The following is a 23,232-nucleotide window of genomic DNA, read 5'->3' on the forward strand; positions in this document are numbered from 1 at the left end:
ACGGCGTCGCAGGAGTTGCGGAAATGGCATTGAAGTCAATGTCAAACCGCCTTAGCGACTCCGTCTCCGTATTTTCTGTCGGGGTTTACTCCCTTAGCCTTTCCCATGAATGGGTATAGCCACAAGGCAGCAGAGGTTTGGAACCGGAGTTTTCCTTCTCCTAGATGAGCTACCATCCAAGGTTTACGAGTCCAATCTACCCGAAGCAACTGGTTTTAAGGCGCCAATGGCTCACCTTCGCCCCTTCTCCTGCTAGTGGAAAACGTGGTCTGTCGGACTTCAAATATAAGCCACTCGCGAAGGCCAAGAGCTGGATTTTAGTTGACAGAGGCAATCAGAGACGCAAGCCGTATGGGACATTTTTGGAGGATTGGGGCGCTTGTCTCCCACTCCCACCCCGGGCAATGTCAACCTTAGACCACAATTTGTGTATGTAGCAAATATGGGAATAGTAAGACATTAGCTAGTACAGTACCAGTCTTGTTTCCAGGTTTACGTTTCTCAGACAAGTGGGTAAAACAGGTACTTGTACAACCCTGATACAGCTTTCTTTCATTATCATCAATATTTATTATCACCAATATTCATTGTCACCAACATAAATACCACTATAATATCATCATTTATTTCCCAACAGCACATCCATGTATTAACCGAAAGAAAATGAAGCACTGCTCAGGAATACAGATGACTTACTACTCAATTTGATAAGCACTGCTCAATTAGGTAAACACTATACAGAGCGGCAAGCACTATTCACTTACCTAAATAGATGACTTACTGCTAAATTAGGTATGTACTGCTCAGTTAGGTAAACCACTACTCAGGTATGCTGATGACTTACTATCAATTAGGTAAGCACTACTTAATTCATTATGCAGATGACTTGCTACTCTTTTAGGTAAGCACTACTCAAATAGGTAAGGACTACTCAATTAGGTATTTACATGACTTGCTACTATTAGGTAAGCACTGTTCAAGTAGGTAAGGACTACTCAATTATGTATGCAGATGACTTGCTACTCGAGTAGGTGAGTTCTATTATATTAGGTAAACATCACTCAATTAGGAATGCAGATGACGTACGACTCAGTTATGTACTACTCAGTTAGGTAAGCACTACTCAATTAAGTATGCAGATGACCTACTAAATTAAATATGCAGATGACCTATCTTCCGAAGAATTTGTTCTCCCTATTCAGTCTTGACTTTATAACTTTCTGATCATCCATTTTTGAAAATCCTACGAACTTTGTGTCTTCACATACAGTGTCAAGTGTTACAGTATCTCATAATATTTGCCATCTTGGCTGAATTATGCGTATGACGGTCACTCTAACAACTCATGCGTGTTTACCTATCGATTTAAAACCCAACATTCGCAATTATTTGATACTTAATATTAATTTGTTTCCCATTGATGCCAAGAAGGAGGTCCTATGATCCCCTTCAGCGTTTATCTTGAGAACAACAAATAAAAACGATAATAGCATCATACACTTAGTTTTTCTTAAACAGTCTTCTACATACCCCCACCCTTACAATCTGATCCTCCTGCCTACAGATTCGTGTACTGTATGGCATCAGTCACAAAACCAATACACATCCACAAACATTTGTTAGAACCTTGTCTAAGAAATAATACGATCGTGCATTTTGAGCGCATGTCAATGACTTTGGATGGTCATTTACATATTCCATTAAACCAAACGTTTTTTTTAAAAAAAATAATATGCAGTGTTAATTGGCAGACCTAATAATCAAAACTCAAAATAAAATAATTAAAAAATCATTTTGAAACATTGTGTAAGTGGCCCTTTAAGAGGCGTCATTGTTCGATCCCATTTAAAACTGGATCCTAATACCAATGCTAACACAAGGCAAAAAGTTGAATCTCCCACAAGACGACAGCAGCATATAAAAACAAGTGTAGTGGTGGTCGCACAAGTAAAAACAAGAAACAATGAACCCAAGAAGAAAAGTGCCAAGAAAATATTTTCCAGCCAGAAGATGTTTTACTCTTGGATGCATATGTACTCAAGAATAGTTCACTGATCTATGACGATGTCTCTTTCTCCTGACATTTCTACTTCTTCTTCACAGTTCACGATCATACCTGCCAAATCTGATCTGACAACTGGTTTTCCTATATTGCTAAAAAAAAAATGAAAACTTATTTCTAAAGGAATTTCTCCTTCTCCCGCAGCAACAACGATTCCTTCTTCTTTAGCAACTGTTGCTTTCACTAAAAATAAGTGTCCTCACCCAAGAAAGAACATGTGTATTACAACATTTACTGGATTTTTTTAAAAAGGAACTGCCATTTTGAAAACATATCACCAGTAAGTGCTGCCAATGAGGAAGCTGATACTACATGCTGACATTCAGTGGAGATGAATTTCATCATAACAATGGAAGCTTGAGATCACTTCAGTGTCATTGCTCCTTAAATAAAAGATGTCACCAAGAAGAGGTGCGTGGCATTCTCCTTAACATCCCAAGACACAACATTCTTCCAAGAGAGGGAAAAGAAAGGAACTTTCTCTTCATTTAGCTAAACTTTGTGGATTTTGTTCAGTACTGACTAAATTGAATCCTTCGATGTAAAAAGAAGTCTATAACAAAAACCCAAAGAAATCATCAATACCTTGTGTGAATGTTCTTTGAATATTGAGGAAAGAATGTCATCTTTGTCCAAGAGACTGAACCAAAGATTAGGAAAACATCTAAATGTTCTTTGCCAAATGGCGAACAAAATATCCATCGGTCAAAGTGAAACAATGCTGGTTCACTGAGGAGGATTTCTATCAATGCTTATAGGACCTTTGCTTAACGTTGATGTATCTTCTTAGGATCAATTGCTGGACTAATTTGGAAGTGAAGCCTTCAAATGTATTCCAAGCAGACAAAATATAAAGTAACAAAGCAACTTTGTGTAAAGGTGGTTATTCAGTAAGCAATAAAGTATTTAAATCTTCCATGCGGAACAAGTCAGCGAATTTCAATCATCCATGTGGAACAAGTCAGCAATGGTCTGAAATGTCTACTTTACGTTTATATATGGTATAATTAGCTGAATATACTGATGGGATGAAATGGTTAGCAAGGAATTGGCAGGAGGGGGCAGATTCAAAAGTAAGCGTGTTAGTAATTTTGTTGCAATTTGTAGAATGCAAGTGGGTCTTGTCAATCTTCTTTTATAATCTGATATACATGAGGACATACTCCTGCGGCTGAATCATCGATGTAAAGAACAAGAATGCAAACAACTACAGGTAATAAGTACTCAAAACTGCTTAAGACTAAAATAACTTGTAATGAATATTGTTTTGTATTGATTCTTCACCTCTTTAATCAATATGATTATCAATATGGAAAAATTATTAATGCATCAATATATCAATTAATCACTTCACCCTTATTCACACCTGTCTATCAAGTGGTAAATGGACCAGCAAGAAGACAAGACCACATTACCAAAATACAACAAAAATTTATTTACAAAACAGAAAGACGTAGAGTGTATCAAGTGTGATTCCTTACAGCTAGCTACACAATGAGATTCTGATTAATCCTTTAACCAAACAAAACTTATTCTAATAATGGAGTTACACATGTTTCAATATTCATACTGTTATTTTTCGACAGTCTTAAATTAAGCAACAGAAAAAAGTTAAATCATTAAATCTTATAAAACTCAACAAAAAAAATTCCCCTAAAATACAAAGTGAAAATGTTGAATTAACTTACAATATTGGTAATTTAAATCCCAAACAGTCCAAAACATTCTATCACAAAAATAAATGAATTCCCGTGATAATCCAAATAAATTCCAATACTGAATATATTGTGTGCATATAGTCTTGAATGTTATAATGTGCCAATGGGCTGGATTGTGGTGATGTGTTAGCAACCTTTTTGATGCATAACAATAATAAAATTCATACTGACCTCATCTGAATTCAATATTATTCTAAATTAACATTTTAGTCCAAGATTATGATTCAGCACTTTGTAATTCCAATGATAAATAATCTGAAGAAAGAATTCCACCCAAATTAAAAATTCAACACAATAAGACAGATTTTTCTTCAGATATTAAGGCAATAATGAATAATTCCAAGAAAATTATTATCATTACTATTATTCCAAATCAACATTTCAGTCCAAGAATATTATTCAGCACTTTGTAATTCCAATGAATAAAAATTTGAATAAATAATTCCACCCAAATTGAAAACTGAACACAATAACAAGACTGATTGTTCTTCAAATGTTATGGCAACAATGAATAATTCTAAGGTAAACTAGTTATAGAACTCTCCACTTCACCCAACTTGCAATTAACACTTTTTGAAATTATTCTGTCAAAATAATGGTCTGACTATTTAATCCACAATCACAGAGAAGTATTTAGCCATGTATTGTGCTGTTCACAAAATAATTGTCCCATACTAGGTACACAAATAACTTGATTTTTAACAAACGTCAAGTAAAAAATACAAAATTATTTTTTAAAAACAACAAATAATATAAATTAAGTATACATAACAGTATTCAATACATTAAACCTGAAATGATGTATTACATTTTCCAAAATTTCCCAGTCTTCTAACAAAGCAAAAATGTTACATCATTCAATGGTGATGAACTTGGATTCATAATATGTGCCCATACTACAAAATTCTGCCTGGACATAATCATACATGGCACAAACCATTGACATCAAGTGAGGCAAATGATTTGAAAATGGCGATAACTTCCATATACCAATGGAAATGCCAATACCTTGTATATCCAATGGAAATGATGATAACTTGTATATACCAATGGAAATGTTGATAACTTGTATATACCAATGGAAATATTGATAACTTGTATATACCAATGGAAATGTCGATAACTTGTATATACCAACGGAAATGATGATAACTTGTATATACCAATGGAAATGTTGATAACTTGTATTTCCAATGGAAATATTGATGCCTTGTATATCCAATGGAAATGTTGATACCTTGTATATACCAATGGAAATGATGATAACTTGTATATACCAATGGAAATGTTGATAACTTGTATATATCCAATGGAAATGTTGATAACTTGTATATCCAATGGAAATGTTGATACCTTGTATATACCAATGGAAATGTTGATAACTTGTATATACGAATGGAAATGTTGATAACTTGTATATACCAATGGAAATGTTGATAACTTGTATATACCAATGGAAATGATGATAACTTGCATATACCAATGGAAATGTTGATAACTTGTATTTCCAATGGAAATATTGTTGCCTTGTATATCCAATGGAAATGTTGATACCTTGTATATACCAATGGAAATGTTGATAACTTGTATTTCCAATGGAAATGTTGATAACTTGTATATACCAATGTAAATGTTGATAACTTGTATTTCCAATGGAAATATTGATGCCTTGTATATCCAATGGAAATGTTGATACCTTGTATATACCAATGGAAATGTTGATAACTTGTATTTCCAAAGGAAATGTTGATAACTTGTATATACCAATGGAAATGTTGATAACTTGTATTTCCAATGGAATATTGTTGCCTTGTATATCCAATGGAAATGATGATACCTTGTATATACCAATGGAAATGTTGATACCTTGTATATACCAATGGAAATGTTGATAACCTTTATATACCAAGGGAAATGTTGATAACTTGTATATACCAATAGAAATGATGATAAATTGTATATATCAATGGAAATGATGATAACTGGTATATACCAATGGAAATGCCAATACCTTGTATATCCAATGGAAATGATGATAACTGGTTAATACCAATGGAAATGTTGACAACTTGCTTATACAGTACCAAGGAAAATGTCAGTAATTTGCATGTACCAAATAGAAATAGTAAATGTCAGTTAGTACAGCTATATTCATTCTAACTGAAGTAACAAATGCAATGATTAATGATGAATGCATAAGTACAAAACATGCAAATACAATACAATCCTAACCTGGTGTAGACAATTCTACAAAACACTTAGACATTATTTCAATAATATAATAAATAATGTCTTTATAATGCGACATCTCATACAACTATTACATCAGTACACTATATTTCAAGATTCAAAGTTTTGTCAACAATTCAATTTTAGTCCTTTTTCAACAAAAATACATGAGGTGAAAAAGAAGTAAAACTAGATCACAATAGCTAACTCTACTAAGTGTAATTGTGCAAACTCCGCTAGATGTAAATGTGCAGACACCATTGCATATAAATGCAAACTCAGCTGGGTGTAAATGTGCAAGCACCCTTTGTTGTAAATGTGCAAGCACCATTAGGTGTAAATGTGTAAACTCCACTAGGTTTAAATGTGCAAACTCCACTAGGTGTAAATGTGTCAACTCAACTAATTTTAACTGCAAACTCCATTAGGTGTCAATGTGTCAACTCAACTAGGTTTAACTGTGCAAACTCCATTAGGTGTCAATGTGTCAACTCAACTAGGTTTAAATGTGCAAATACAATTAGGTGTAAATGTGCAAACTCCACCAGGTGTCAATACGCAAACTCCACTAGGTGTAAATATGCAGACACCACTAGGTGTAAAGGTGCAAACTCCAGTATGTGTAGGATGCAGACATCATTAATGTGGGAAGGTGTAAACCACTAGGTTTAATGGTGTAAACTCCACTATGTGTAATAGTGTAAACTCCACTATGTATAATGGTGTAAACTCCGCTACGTGTAAAAATTGTATACTCCACTACGTGTAAAGGTGCAAACTCCAATATGTGTAAAGGTGTAAACTCCAATGTGTAAAGGTGTAAACTCCACTATGTGTAAAGGTAAAAAACTCCACTATATGTAATGTTGTAAACTCCATGTGTAAAGGTGCAAGCTCCACTATGTGTAATGGTGTAAACTCCACTATGTATAATGGTGTAAACTCAACTATGTGTAAAAATGTTAACTCCACTATGTGTAAAAATGTTAACTCCACTATGTATAATGGTGTAAACTCCACTATGTGCAAAAATGTAAACTCCACTATGTGTAAAGGTATAAACTCCACTATGTGTAAAAATGTTAACTCCACTATGTATAATGGTGTAAACTCCACTATGTGTAAAAATGTAAACTCCACTATGTGTAAAGGTATAAACTCCACTATGTGTAATGGTATAAACTCCAATATGTGTAACAGTGTAAACTCCATAAAGATGTAAAGTTGTATGATATAACTATGATTAATTTTAAATAACAATTAAACTAAAAGGACAAGAACTATAAATGTTTGTCTGCATGAAAACTATTGGGACTGCCATGACAGGCTCTCAACAGTGAAATATACAATTAATTTTTTCTTTCGGAAGTCAGAACATCTGAGTAAAAAACAAATGTTTCTCAAGCATCTGAAGGAGTCTGCCATCCCTTTCCGACAACTAAAAAGTGTTTTCAATCCACTGGAAGCAGTCTGTCATCCCTTTCTGAAAACTTAAAAGCTTTTTCAAGCTATTCAAAGTAGTCTGCCATCCCTTTCTGAAAACTAAAAAGTTTTTTCAGGCCATTGGAAGCAGTCTGCCATCCTTTTCTGAAAACTAAAAAGTTTTTTCAACCCATTGGAAGCAGTCTGCCATTCCTTTCTAAAACGTTGGCCTCTTATGAAACAAATTGTGCAGATAAGGCTACATCTTAGATTGAACACATCTTAAGCATTCTTGAATATTTGGGTAGTTTTATTGTTTTAGTTTCCTATAAGTAACTCTTCCAACCCATATGAAACATTTCTATATTCATGTTAGAGTGTGGGATAAAAGCCAATTACTTACAGATAGTTCCCAAAGACATCATCAGCCGCCATATTTGTGGTCAGCTGGCAGATTTACCATTGACATTATATGGTATTTGGAAGTTGAAATAAATTCTTTAAATCTCTAGATACTTTTAAAAACATTACATAGATAAACAGAGCGCAAATCAAGCTTTCTGTTAGTATCTAGATTTTTTATTTTAAAAGTTGACTCTGCTACAGTGTGCCTTGTTAAAAATGGTAAATTTTGGTGATCTCATAAAGGAGAAACTGTCAGATTGCCGACCATCCAGGTAAATGAGCAGAATATCATTGGCTAGTGACCTTATCAGGATGTATCTATAGAAAACTTAGAATTCACCTGCACTGTGTGGTGGTGGCATAGGGTAGTGGCTTGTTAGTCGGTCTAGCAAACTAAAATGACCTTTTAGAGAGCCATACCTGCATGAAATCAATAGGAATATGATTTATTTTCTCAGAAATTGCAAGTATAATATTGATTATGTCTTTGATCTGCTGACAGATGTGATAAAACTAAAGCAGACTGCTCTGGTATCCTAGTGGTCAGAGTGTCCATATCAGTTGTTAGGTGTCTGAACCAAATCCAAGTCACATTAAAAACTTATAAAAATGGTACTAGCAGCTAACTCACTTGGTGCTCAGCATTGAAAGGTTAGTGCTAATACTGGTTGGCTTGTGTCAGAACAATGTGTCTGTGTCTGCAGCATTGTGCCCCAGTGCTAGACATCTCGATATACTGTCACATTGCAGACATAGTAGCAATATGACTGAATTTTTTTTAAAGCTACATTAAAAATCCAACTCACACACACATGCAAAACTAAAGCACTGATGCTATTTGACTTGGTACTAGTTGTCAACTGCTTTGCTAGTCACATGACTACCCTGATCTCAAAACCTACATGTCCTCTACAGTGATGGTCAATAGTCACATGATGGCAACAATAAACACTATTGAATGATGTTTCCATAAAAAAAAAAATCAAAACCATAAAATGAAAGTCACATTGTTTTTGCAAAAAAAAAGGAATGGACACATAATTCTCAACATAATCTGTCAATGTTACTGCAGTCTGAAGAAATCCAGGTTCATCCAGCAGGGAGTGCACATCACCATGGAGTTACATGATACTATCAAACATATTGTTGATATATGCTTTATATTTGATGAATCTGGCTTTTTCCAGTTGACAGTGACAGGTTTCTGGTCACTGACCTTATAATAAATAGGAGCAGAATGATGTATCCTATTATTTCTTTACAACCATTAAATATTGGCTCTGACCCCACACTTCAACATACATGTCAAAATATCTAAAAACTGGGTGGAAGGATCAGGGAAACACAGAATATGTTCTTTTGAGAATTATTTAGGAAAAAGTAGGTATAAGTAAATTGTCCATCCAGATATCGACCCGGCCAGAGACAGCTCTCTTCCACCTATCTGAGATTTTTTTTCCTTTCTTTCTCTTTTCTAGTATGGTCCTTTAATTATTTGTAAATTTTCAGTTATTGTGAATTCTTTGCCACATGCAATCCATTTGCAATGTTTTCTCCATTGTGTATTTGTATGTGTGCTTTCAGGTGCTGCTTCTGACTAAAGACTTTTCCACATTCTTCACATTTGAATGGTTTTTCCCCAATATGTATCCTTGTATGTGTCTTCAGATTTACATCTTGAGTAAACTCTTTACCACATTCTTTACATTTGTATGGTTTTTCTCCACTATGAATCATCGCATGTTTTTGCAGATTTTCAATTGTGGTGAACTCCTTACCGCAGTCTTTGCATTTGTAAGGTTTCTCTCCACTGTGTATTCTGATATGTCTATTCAAGGTCCCGATCTGATTAAACATTTTACCACATACTTCACATTTGTACGGTTTATCACTATTATGTATTCTTAAGTGTCTCTTCAGATGTCCACTGTAAGCGAACTCTACACCACAGCTTTCACACACGTATGGCTTTTCTCCACTGTGTATTCTCGAGTGCCTCTTCAAACTGGCAGAACGACTGAAACTTTGACAACATGTTTCACATTTGTATATCTTCTCTTCCATTTGAAAGAGTTGAAGTTTTTCATCAGCTCTTTGAAACATTTTCTTAAAGTTTATTTGATTTTTAAAGGTAAATAGCACTCATCACTTTAAACGACCGTTTATATTGAAGTGTAGGCCAACATGGTCACGTAGACGCATTAACTCACATTTAATTAAATATTCATTGTTGTCCCGAAATTTAATACTAATATAATTTACCAAAATATATTCTACAGTGATTTTCTTTTAATGCTCGGCACGATACATGTCGTCATAAAACGTTAATTGGAAATTTATTGACCACTATGGACCCGTACAATGGTGTCCAGATACTAAACTGCGTCAAGAATAGACGACGTTGGCTCAATCATAACAAATAACAAGGCTGTACACCAGTGCTGTCCAACCTTTTTGACACCATGGGCCACTGAAAAAATGTTTTTCATGAAGTCGAAAAGCAAGAACTATATAGCTGATCGAGCCCTGGCGGGCCATTTAAAATCAGCCCGCGGGCCGCGGATTGGACAGCACTGCAGTACACATTTCGCAGTTTTCGTTGTAACATCACAACGCGCAACATTTAATCCAGCTTTTTTTACTGGAACATACCTTTAGATTGGCCTTGTCCAAAGACGTTCTTGTAATTTATCATTGTTTTCTGCCATAGGTATTTCTCAATGCTTGTCAGTATTAACCTCCTAAATGAATGTTGATGCATGAGGATCCAAATACAGTGAATAAAATAATCGCCAATTCAAAAAATAAATTACACCAATTGCTGAAATAGCAGGTACTGAACTCATGCATGACCTGTTTCACCTTTACTATAATTTGTAGATTTCCAATTCACACGCGAAATGAATCATTGAGACGATTAATAGTTGTTGATTCTGATGTCATTCAATACGATCATTACATTAAAAGAACGAGTTTTTATAAAATTATTTTAGGATAAGCGAAGACACCAAATTGGTATCAAAACAAGTTTCTAAAGCTTGTACGAGTTCCAAAACCAGTGAAATGGAGAGGCCTGAAATGGCTGAAAAAGTTTAATTGAAATCACCGACGATTAGCAGGTAGTTTGTTAGGAAATATTTCCTTTATTGCCAAGGAAGAAAATGGCTGTCTGCACACTTCATAATTGAAATACTACTATTATGTCTGAAACGGTATCACCGTACCATTGACAATTGTTCTAAAGACAACACGACCCTCAAGTTTATATCCGAGTAGTGAAGGGGGGTGGGGGGTGGGACTGTTTACGGACAATGGGAAATTACATTACAGAACCACCCACCCCTTAGGCACGTATTCGGACAAGACTTTTCATATCACCCTATCCACGTATACGGACAATGGGAATTTAACATAGGGAAAATTGGGCCTGTATACGGACAATGGGAAAATACATTACAGACGTATGGGCACGTATTCGGACAAGACTTTTCATATCACCCTGGGTACGTATACGGACAATGGGAATTTAACAGGGAATATTGGGCCTGTATACGGATAAGGGAAAGTAAGGTTGTTGTATAGGGTTAATATGAATGGAACAGGTGAGGTGACGTAAAAAAGCGGGTAGCGGGTTACGGTTAAGTTCAGCTAGTTCATAAACAATACAAATAATAACGATTGGCGGGGCGGGATATAGACATAGGACACATACATAGATTGATGAACATCAGTCTATCACACCTAAAATATAAAATCCACTAAAATCAATTAGGCATGAAAGTAAATGATTTTGGAGCCAAAAATAACATCGACTAACAAAATTTTTAGACAAGAAAGCAAATCTTTTCAAGACAGTAGAGTGGCCCTGAAAAGGGCCTTTTTTTTTTTTCTTCTCTTCCGTGAACATATAGGGCATCGCATAGGTCTTCCTCTCTTCCTAAAACGTCTGCTGACTTCTGGGCCGTGATTCATAATAGGGAACGATATTGTGACAATGGGAAAATGCATTACAGAACCCCCAGGGACGATATAGCGACACGAGTTATAGCCACAATGGGAATTATCATTACGAGACTCCCTGAGACGATATAGTGACAAGATTTATAGCGACAATGGGAAATTACATCACATGTAAGGTGGCGTCACGGTACTGAAGATGGGTAACAATGTAGCAAGGGGAGTAGTGAATAGGGATACCCTAGCAACAATGGGAATTAGCATTACAGACCCCCCCCCCCCGGGACAATCTGGCGACAATGGAAAATTAACATGGAGAAAAATCGTGGGACAATCTGGCGACAAGGAAAATTAACATGGAGAAAAATCGTGGGACTGTTGAGCGACAAGGGAAATTAACATGGAGAAAAATCGTGGGACTGTTGAGCGACAAGGGAAATTAACATGGGATTTTTTTTTTTAAAATAATAAAAAATAAAAAAATAAAAAAAGGGTAGGCAATCGAAAGTCATTCTCTTTTCGAAAAATGTGGGTGGCCCTGAAAAGGGCCTTTGGGTTTATGTTAATATTCATATTAACATAGATGGCATCTGTCACATCTTCTTCTGCTTCTTAAACTCATTCTAACTGCAGGTCCATACACAAGTACCCTCTTGAGACATCCTTGTCTTTCTATGTAAACTCTTCTCATCCATAGACTAGTATCTGTCCTATCAACAACAGTCCACTTGGACCGGACATACATGAGCATGTCCGTCCTAAAGATCATTGAAGACACAAGGGTGGATGATTCGACTGTGGTCCACATCTTGAAGAGACGAGAACAGGTGAATCAATGCAGTGAACTGCGTTTATTTATAGGTAGAGGAAGGATTGAAACGGATTGAGTTCATTCACCAATCCGAACACGCGTTACAAAATTCAGTCAGCCCGCATCCAATCCGAAGAGAGCAGTTTGTGACGTCACGTGGTCTATATAGATTCGCTAGCGCCTGAGTGCAGTCAATCTATGCGACAGTGATTCAACATGACGGAAACTCAGAAAACGATCCATTGGGCGGCACCAGCAGGGGAGACCGCCCAAGGGAACCCGGACTTACTTTCAGAAGAGGTAAATTGGGATTTTGTGGATTTTTTTACCTCGCAAGAATTTGTTCCGGAACCTTCGTTACCTTCTTCATTACCGCAAGTGGAGAATTTTAGACAGAGACAGAAAGAAGAATTGGAGAAATTTATACAACGACAAAAGGAAGCGGAACAAGCTTTTCTCCTACAGCAACAGCAGCAAGAAGAAGAGGTAAGAAAAAAACAACAGCAAGAAGAAGTAGCAGCAAAGAAACAAGAGGGTGAAAATCAAACGGTCACGGTACTGTTGGACATTTTAGCGGAGTTAAGGAGTCTGAAAGAAATGTATCAGACTTCTTTATTACGACCGAAGAGAATACGACCTTCCCGAGCTAAACACGTCAACCCTGTGACTAAGCCTGTCGTACCACCCTTAGTGATTTCAACCCAATCATCATCATCATCATTACGCAGTCCAGAAGTAGGCCGTGGCCGTGGCAAAGGCTTAAAGCAGTTAAAGTTGATTGCTTAAACTCACCCCTACACCAAAAACCAAAGGCCCTTTTCAGGGCCACCCACATTTCTCGAAAAGAAATACAATTTCAATTGCCAATAACTCAAAAAAAACAACAAAAAAAACACTTTACCCGTATAGTACGTGTATATGAGTGCGTGAGTGTAGCTTCTTATTTTAAAATCAAAACTCAAAGACACTTACCTTATGTAATTAATTTATTCTTTTATCCATAGTTACAATCCAATTCACAGTTCACAACAGATCACTTTAAAAAGTTCATACACTTCTTCTGTCTCCTTGTTTAGTCTCTCTGTTTTTTAAATTTCTTCACCGTCACACTCTTTTCCTCTTCTTCCTCCTCGCTTTCTTCCCTTCTTCTTTTCTTCTCCTGTTTCTTTTTCTTCACCTGTCTGCTTTCTTCCTCTGAAAAATCCCTCTCTTCTTCCGAAGAATCCCTCTTTTCTTCTGAAGAATCCCTCTTTTCTTCTGACTCCTCTTGTTTCTTTTTTGGGCAATCTGGAGACCAATGTCCTTTTTCTTTACAATAATAACAGGTATCTTGAGTTTTGTCTTTTTTATCCCCTGTTTTTGTTCTTTTTTGACGGTCTGGACACTCTGAAGACCAATGCCCTTTCTTCTGACAGATATAGCAAGTATCTTGACTTTTATCTCGAAAGGAAGGAGAGTAGTCCGTCGGCTGGTCTGAAGAGAATTTTCTAATGACCCCTCGCAAAGCTCTGATGAAACGTTCGATTTGGCTAGTCTCTTCCATCGTTGTGCTCGGTTAGAGAGTGAAATGAATAGTGAAAGGACAAGACACACACCCTTTTATATACGCTGGTCTGCCATGACTATAAATTAGCCCATGGTGTTTAAACTTGAGTCATTTAACGTTTTTTACTCAAGATGAAACGATCCTATTCATTCGAGAAGAAAGAAGAAGAAAGTAAGAGGCAGAAACGTGATCTATCGCCTCGTACCAGGGCTGAAGTCTTGGCACAAATTCATGCCAGTGATTTTGAAGAGGACATGAGTGAACCAGAATCCGAACCCTCTAAACCAAGTTCACCACCCTTAGTCAACCCTGAAAAATACTATTCCATTCGAGAGACGGAAAAGCGCTCCTCTAGAAAATTTAGAACCACGGCTTACAAATACACAGTGAAGTTTAAAGATTTCAAGGCTGAAGTACCGTTAGAGAAAGCAGAAGTGTTCATCACTGGGGTGTGGGATTCTTTGCTCACCGCACTCAAGCGACAATGTCAACCCAAAGAAGACGATCGCTTGAGACTTTCCATACAACACGACGGTTTGAAATCCCCTGTTTGGATCGAGTTTAGCACCCCTGCAGAATTGAAAGCTTCCAAAGTTATGGACAAGATTCAACACGTGCAACAATCTAATGACCAGTTTGACATCACCGATGGTAAAGCAGCACTGGACATGACCCACGTCTCTCCTCCTCAAGGGACTGGACGCAAAAAAGGTCTTATTGGTGGACGACCTTCGCAACACCAAAACATGTCTCGTCCGAATTAACAACCCTCATGACCAGATGTGTTTCGCCTGAGCCATCGTGGTTGGACGAACCTATGCCAACAAGAACGACACGGCAGAATGGAAAAGAGCCTGGAAAACTATTCGACAATCGGACCAAGCCAAACAACGAAACGAAGCAGAACTCCTGTTACAACAAGCCGGACTGTCCAAAGACACACCCTGTGGCATTCCTGAGATGCCAAAATTGCAAGATGCCCTAGCTCCACGATACACCTTGAAAGTGTACCCTCAAGAAATGCGCGGGCCTCTGTTGTCTTGAGGCCAAGATTTTAAGGACGAAAAATACATTCATGTTTATTATCACGATGACCATTTCGATACTATCACCAGTATCACTGCATTCCTGGGATACAGTTATTACTGTGAGAAATGTGATTATGGTTATAATAATCGAGAGCAACACAAACATTGTGGATGGAAATGCTCAGGATGTTTGGCCTCTCCACCCTGTCTGAGCGAAGAACCAGTGCCTTGTTCAACTTGTCTGCGCACGTTTGTCAGCCCTGCCTGTTACCATCAACATTTGAAAACACAAGGTTCACAGAAGAAATGTGCTTGTCAACTGCTGAGATTGTGCCCTACGTGTGGACAAGGCATATGTACCAATACTACCAAGGCACACGTATGTCGAGGAAAGAAAAAATGTCACATTTGTCACCACATCGTGGACTTGGAACACGAATGCTACGTGCAAAAATACCAACCCCAACCAGAGAAAGAGGACGGTCACAAGAAGAAAGGCAATTTCATCTTTTTCGATTTCGAATGCATGCAAGAGACCGGTATTCACATTCCTAATTTCTGCGTGGCTCATCGAGCGTGCGAGAAGTGCATTCAGGAACCTATCTTCAGTCATTGCCCTCACTGCAGCAAGATTCCTGGAGGGCGTGAAAAAATCTTTCGGGGACCGAACACGTTAGCCGATTTTGCACAATGGGTCTTAGATCCCGTCGACAACACGTGGAGCCAAGAGGACATCGAACGTTACGGAGATTGTCATCGTCATGCCACGGTGATGGCTCACAATTTCTCCGGATACGATGGACAGTTTCTTTTGAGGTACTATACGGAACAAGACACCGAGCGTCCTAAAGTGACTTTGAACGGAGCCAAAATCATTTTCATTCAAGTGGGACAAGTACAGTTTAAAGATTCGATGAGCCATTTGGCCACGCCTTTCAGCCGAATGCCTAAAACGTTTGGAATGACAGAAATGGCTAAAGGGTACTTTCCACACTTTTTCAATACGGAAGCCAATCAACACGCCGTTCTACCCCATTTACCTGAGGCTCACTATTACGACCCCGACAACATGCGTACCGAACAACGAGAAGCTTTCTACGCTTGGTACCAGGCTCACGCTTCGGACCCTTTCGACTTTCAGGAAGAAATGTTAAAGTATTATCGTTCCGACGTGGACATTTTATGGCGTTGCTATGGAAAATTTCGAGAACTGTTCATGGAACACGGAGGGGTCGATCCTTTGAAAGAAGCTTGCACCATTGCCAAAGCGTGTTCCTTAGTGTATCGACAACGATTCATGCCTGAAAACACCGTGGCTGTCATCAGCCCTCAAACGACCAACTTTGTCAAACGTAAATACTCGGTCAAAGCCCTACGTTGGTTACATTACTTGTGCGACAAGGAAGACAAATGGATTCAGCATGCCCGCAACGGAGGGGGTGAAAAGACCGTCGGAACGTATTCGGTCGATGGCTGGGACTTAGAAAACCCCAAGATCGGGTACGAGTTTAACGGTTGCTTATTTCACGGATGTCCCGTCTGTTACCCTGACTGTGGTACTAAAAATCAGTTTTTGCAAGGAACCATGGAAGACTTGTACCAGGACACTTGTCAGCGACGCCTAAAGTTAGAACAGCAAGGATACCAAGTGGTGGAAATGTGGGAACACGAGTACGATCACCGTATGAAAACCGATCCCGAGTTTAAACGCCTCGTGGAAAGTTACCAGTTCATGGACCCGCTGAACCCGAGGGATAGTTTGTACGGAGGAAGGACCAATGCCACCTGTTTGCTGTATCAAGCCGACGAAGAGAAAGGAGAAGAAATCAAATACTTGGACGTGTGTTCGCTGTATCCCTACGTGTGCAAATATTGTCGCTTTCCTGTAGGGCACCCGCAATTGTTAACGGAAAACATCGACCTGAAAAACATTCGACAATACGAAGGCTTGATCAAGTGTAAAGTTTTGCCTCCCACGAACCTATACCATCCCGTCTTACCTCACCATTGTCAAGGCAAACTGATGTTTCCTTTGTGCCGTACTTGTGCCGAAACGTGCAACCAAGACCAACCTTGTCAGCACACCCAGGAAGAACGGGCCTTGACGGGAACTGGGTCAGCGTAGAATTGTTCAAAGCTCTGGACATGGGATACCAACTGTTAGAAGTGTACGAAATTTACCACTTTCCCAAGACACAACAATACCACAAGGGTGATCCCAGTCAGAAAGGCATTTTCGCTGACTACGTGGATGCCTTTTTGAAACTGAAACAAGAAGCCAGCGGCTATCCTTCCTGGTGTCACACTCCCGAAGACCAAATACAATTCAAAGAGAAATACTATGAACAAGAAGGCATCTCTTTAGACCACATCGAGAAAAACGAAGGCAGGCGATCGTTTGCCAAAGTGATGTTAAATTGCTTGTGGGGTAAAATGGCACAACGACCGTGTTTACCCAAGACGGAGTATTTGACAGAACCTTCCCGCTACTTCCAGATGATTCACGACAAAACCAAATACATGAAACACGTGGACGTCGTTCGTGAGGATTTGATATTGGTCAATTACGAAGAAGATCTGGACTTTGTACAAGACGACCCTTTTGGAAATGTCATCATTGCGGCTTACGTGACAGCTCATGCTCGTTTAAAATTGTACGAAGCTTTAGAACTGTTAGGGGAACGCGTCCTGTACTTTGACACGGACAGTTGCATTTACATCCATCACCCGAGTCAACAGCACCCTGACATCGAAGGAGACCGTTTAGGAGCCTGGACAGACGAACATCCCGACGACAAGATTCTAAGTTTCGTCAGTGGCGGTCCCAAAAATTACGGCTACGAATACCGTGACAAACAAGGAGAAGTGCACACGACGTGTAAAGTGAAAGGACTGACTCTGAATTATCGTACCAGTCGTGTGGTGAACTTTAGGGTATTGAAAGAAGCCTTGCAATCGGGAGAGGATGAACACTTTAAAGTGACCACCTATCAACCGAACAAGATTGTACGTTTACCCACTCACCACATCGTCAGTCGGCCCTTGGAAAAAGTATATCAAATCGTGTACCAGAAGCGAGTTCGACTTCCCAATCATTTCACCTTACCGTATGGACACGTCGGTATTGGTCTGTATATAAAAAGGAACCCTAGGCAAGATCGATAGTTCATTGTGACTACCAAGACCGAGCGAACAAGATGAATACTTTCAGAGAAACACAAAACAAGTTGTTTAGAAAGGCACAATTCAAATGTGAGGCTTCTGAAGTGGAATGCGATTGTGAGCCTTGCGATGGGTACGATGCTGTACGTTGTGACCTGAGCGATGCCGTAAAGCATCGTGGGAACTTTAGTGTCACTACCCCTATCATGGAAAGGGATGCTGTGCGTGTCAAACCTGAGGGATGCGAAAGTGATGCCGCTCGTCCTCTTGGACATTTTACTGGGTTTCGTTTTAAAGGGGAATGTTCACCTTCACGTCTACCCCACTACGGATGTCATCCAGCCCTGAGCAAACTCATGTTCATGTCACCCAACCCTCATCGAAACGAACCTGTGAAAGACGAATATTCGTTTCCTGTGCGTTTGTCGGAATACTGCGACTTTGAAAATCGTCTTCAGTCGTTCAAAGGAAAATGGCCTAAGTATCTGGGAGGACCGACCCTCGAAGAATTAGCCAGAGCCGGATTTCTCTACTTGGGCGAAGGAGATAAAGTCAAGTGCTTCAGTTGCGGTGTGTCACTTCATTACTGGGAACCGCAAGATTCAGCCTACGTAGAACATGCTCGATGGTCACCGAATTGTCATTACTTACCCTTAGTAGGACCGAGACATTGAAGTAACTTACCATAATCTGTTCATGGATACTTTACAAGAGAACATTCGTGCTTTGCCTGTGGAGTTGAGAGAACGCATTTACCGAGAGCTGGTCAAAATACAAGTGAAACGTAAAGAACAATTGCATCCGTTACGTCACCGGTGTTTGAACCACTGGTACCTGAATGCTATACAAGGACTGATTGAGTTGAAAGTGTTCCATTGGACAGACATTGATCAACGACCCCCTGGTTTTAAAAAGGAATGGTTTGGTATTGACGATTCTATCTACTACATTGTAAACGTACTGCATCGAATTCCAGAGGAAGAGTTAACGAATTACCAACATCTTGTAAGCAATGTCAACTTGGTGAAAGAGGAACCTTCTGAACGAATTGTAACGTGTAAATTAGTAACTAAACGATTTAGATTCGACAATGAATTAAAACCATGTCTGTGCAAACAGTACATGTCTTGTGTCAGACCAAAGAGGATTTAGTATGACCTATTCATGGATACTTTGCTAGAGAACATTCGTGCCTTGCCTGTGGAGTTGAGAGAACGCATTTACCGAGAACTGATTAAAATACAAGTGAAACGCAAACGCAAAGTTATTGAACCGTTTTTAAATTATGCTATGTTCCAAAGTATAAGAAGACTGATTATGAGTGGATATTACATCAGGCACAAAGGTAAACGAGGCTATTGGCCACCACCCAAGGATTCCAAAAACAGTGTATATACTTATGGATACTTTACAAGAGAACATTTTGGGCTTGCCTGAGGAGTTGAGAGAAAGGATTTACCGAGAACTGGTCAAAATACAAGTGAAACGTAAAGAACAATTGCATCCGTTACGTCACCAGATCTTTAACCACTGGTACCTGAATGGTATAAGAGGACTGATTCGTCAGAAATTTTTTCAGTGATCAGACCTTTCAGTTTGTGAATGATGATGAACTAGACCTTCGTAATTTTGGTTACTTCGAGATTCACTTACTGCAACGTATTGAGGAAGACGAGTTAAAGGATTACCAACATTTGTTATATGGAATCTGCTTAGAAAAAGACGAAACATCTAGACAAACTCTGATGTTTCAGTTACAGTATGTAACATTTAAATTCCCTACTGGAGAACGAACATGTTTAGTTAGAAATTACCTTTATTGCTTCCGAAACAAAGACACTATAAAATCAAGTTGCCATGCCACGGATTATGTCACATATTATTGAACAGTTTCCCTGGAAGGAACTCAATGACCATATTCAAACCGTGGATCATTACCATCGATTATTACAAGAACTGTATCCATTCGATTTGGGTCGACAAGTGGTGTGTGTCTTAGTGACTTGTTTTCTGGGATTTCGTTTACCAGCCGATTCTTTGTGGACTCTTTACGATCAGTACTTACCACCTCAATGGCCTTAAATGGTCACGAAAAACTCCTTTTGCTCAAAGCCTTGCGTTTTCATCTGGATACTTCTCGACCTCAACAGGAAAAAAAGATTCGTCAACTTTTAGTTACCCAAGACGTGTATGACGATGTGTGTGTAGCTTGTGACTTACATCCCCACTGGACAGATGTCCGTGCCTGGAAAGAATGGGATTTTGAGGCTTGGACCCAAGAAGTGGCCCAGTATGCACGAGAGTCGTTCAAGGAAAAAAGTTACTTTTCAACCCGTGTTAGTGACGGTGCCAGAAGAACCCGTCACCCAGGACGGGACTGTCGTGGACAGGCCTGAAAGACCCTTTCGGGAGGACACTTGTGCGACCTTACCCCCTACTATAGAACTGGTTAGAACATTACCCAAAACATGTTGTACAGACACTTGTGTTTATTCCACGTTAATGGTTATCATGTGCCTTTTATCCTTGTACTTAAGCCTTTGGCTTTTATGTATTTTTTGTCTTTCGTATTCATGTTTGAAACATTCAATAAACGTGTTCTGAAAAAAGTATATAAACTCTTGTCTTGTTTGTTTTCGTGTCACAAGTGACATTTCTCACACTATGGCTACCTCTGCTGTCTCTGTTCCCTCTTCCTCTACTGTCAAAGTCATCGACGAACACTTAGATCGTGCCAGTTGTGAGGCTTTGTATCTTCGCCATCCCTTTAACATGCTCATTGCTGGACCTAGCGGTTCAGGCAAAACCGAATTCGTCAAACGTTTGATCGAACATAAACATGATTTGATCGATCGGCCACCTCAGCGGATCGTGTGGTGCTACAAAGAGTGGCAATCGGCGTACAGCCTCTTGCGAGAAAGTGAAGGCGATTCCATCGTGTTTGTGGAAGGCATTCCTAAAGAAGACGACGGCATCGTCTCTGACTCCCCTCAAACCCATTTGGTTATTTTCGACGACATGTTAGGAGAAGACGAAGAAGAAATTAAACTGTGGTTCACGCGCAAAGGGCATCACCGTAATGCCAGTGTCGTTTACATCACCCAAAATTTGTTTCAACAAAGTAAAGCCCATCGCACCATCAGTCTCAATGCGCATTACGTGGTCTTGTTTAAAAGCCCTCGAGACAAATCGCAAGTGCAAGTCTTAGCCAAACAGTTAGGAACGCCTTGGCTAACTCAGGCGTACGACGATGCCACTCAAACGCCACACGCCTATTTACTCGTTGGTTTGAAACCTACGACCCCCGAGGATTTGCGATTTCGTACCCACTTGTTTCACCACTGGTGCCAAGACGGAGGGCCTGTCCTGTACACGTCTCCGTCCTCGACTTAATTTCACTCCACATAAAAAATCTATAAAAACCTCAGACCCTTTTTCATCTGTCTCACACAACGTCAACATGACGTCCCTTCAGTGGCATCTTCCCGTCAAATTCAATCGTGCCTTGTATGGCATCAGTCGAGAAAAAATCCACAAATACGAGCTCGTGTCTTAGAAGCTAGTCTCAAAGAAGTCTTACGATGGTTCACGGTGACGGCACGTCAAATACTCCAAGGAATCATTCAGATTCCTCATCAAACCAAACGCTTTTTCGATCGAAACAAAGTCGCTTTGGTCCAACTGGCCGATCCCCGCATCGACACTCAAACCAAAAAACAAATCATTTTGAAACCTGGAGGGAGCGGTACTCTAGGAAGGGTCATCATTCGCTCTCTCTTAAGATGGGATCCTAATGCCCCCAAAGTTATACCCAAGAAAAAAATCCAACGAAGGTCCAAGAAGAAGAAAAAGACCAGGTCCCCAAGAAGAACTTCTCCAGTGGCGGGACCCTCCTCTTGCCAGACACCACCCCGGAAAAAGAAAAGAAGCCCCCAGAAAAAGAAACAGAGAAAAAGTCCCCAGAAAAAGAAAAGTCCACAGAAGAAAACTAGTCGCAAGAGAGGCACTTCTTCTTCGGCCAGGACGCAACCTTACACTCGCAAACCACTACCTGCCACGGCGGTGACTACGTCTCCGGCAGCCTCACGTTTATCCACTTCTCCGTTGATGACACCAAGAACTGAAGAGTACTTGGAGACGTTGATTACACCAAGAACTTCTCCGTTGATGACCCCAAAAAGAACTTCCCCAGTGGCAGGACCCTCCAATTTAGTGGCAGTGGCTGCTGCTCACATAGTACCTTCTCCCAAAATCAAAGTCCAAGAAAGATCGGGCATGTTACAAAGTTTACTGGATTTGTCCAAGCAAGAACTGGCTCGATTTAGTCCGTTACGTACCCCTGCACGACGTGTCATGCCTGTCCTCAAACTAATACGACGTAAAGACAATCAGTGGCGACGCGTTCCAGTATAAAAAAGGCCTGTGACCAAGTCGGGGTATCAGTGTTTTTTGGTGCTCCTGAAGACTCAAAGATGTCACCCTCCAGAAAACCCCAAGGAAAGAAAAGGAAAGGACTACCACCACGTTTAGTCAAACATGGGGACATGTTATCTGTCCTGTCCAAAGCTTCTCCACCTCTGCGAAAAAAACTCATTCAATCGGCCTCCAAAGAGGTCATCGATACCGTGTGCGAATGTTGTTTGAACGTCTTGAAAGGCACGATCCCTTTGTCCAAACACCAGAAACAATGCTTAAGCAAACATCGTCACGTTCTTCGCCAAATGGTTCAAAAGAAAATTCCCATTCGTCAAAAAAGAAGATGTTGGTCCAACGTGGAGGCATTTTACCCCTCTTGTTAGGCCCCTTACTGAAAGGAGTCTTGGGAACCATGTTGGAAGGACTGGTGGGAGCAAGATAAAAAGGCCCTCGGAAGTCCCAAAATCTCAGAATCG

Source organism: Sinohyriopsis cumingii, chromosome 12 (genome assembly GCF_028554795.1).
Source record: "Sinohyriopsis cumingii isolate HCF-2022 chromosome 12, ASM2855479v2, whole genome shotgun sequence".
Classification (NCBI taxonomy): Eukaryota; Metazoa; Mollusca; class Bivalvia; order Unionida; family Unionidae; genus Sinohyriopsis; species Sinohyriopsis cumingii.